The sequence below is a fragment of the Octopus bimaculoides genome, chromosome 14 (assembly GCF_001194135.2).
Source record: "Octopus bimaculoides isolate UCB-OBI-ISO-001 chromosome 14, ASM119413v2, whole genome shotgun sequence".
NCBI lineage: Eukaryota > Metazoa > Mollusca > Cephalopoda > Octopoda > Octopodidae > Octopus > Octopus bimaculoides.
In genome coordinates, this window is record NC_068994.1 from 26,019,576 (window position 1) to 26,020,276 (window position 701).

Here is a 701-nt window from a genome sequence, read left to right on the forward strand (position 1 = left end):
TATATATATATATATACATATATATATATATATATATATTGACACGTTTATAATTTAGTTTTTATAAATTATAACTCTATTATTTTATTATTTTTTCATGTTTATTCTCGATTTAAATTCATCTCAATGCCCAGCATCGGTTCAGTCTGGTAGCTCACCTGTAGTGGAATCTTCTATTAAGTACGGTTTGCCTTAACATCGCCTTTCACCTGGTCTTCTATTTAAACTTCTTGTACATGTCATGTACGTGAAACTATTGGTAACGCATGTGATTAGGGTGTTGCACTCGCGACTGTGAGATCGTGGTTTTGATTCCCTGACGAGGTGTTGCATTGTCTTCTTCAGCAAAACACTTAATTTCACGATGCTCTGTGATCATTTTGTCATCTGACATGTGGCACATGGTGCATCTGCACAGGTAATGTTAATTTAATGGAGGGAGTGAGCTTATGTGAACACAAACATTTGATCCCTATAAACAAATCATTTGTGTAGTCTAACGACTGGTGAGTCCATTATGTATACGTCTATATGTGTGTGTGTGTGTGTGTGTGTGTGTGTGTGTGTGTGATAATACTGGTCAACAAATTTTTTGTTGCATTGATATCAACACTTGATATTACCTAATATGAGAGCATAGATTTCAGATTTGAAGTTCGTTATTTCCTAAATGCTCTAATTTTGGGGGAATCAAGGCATTT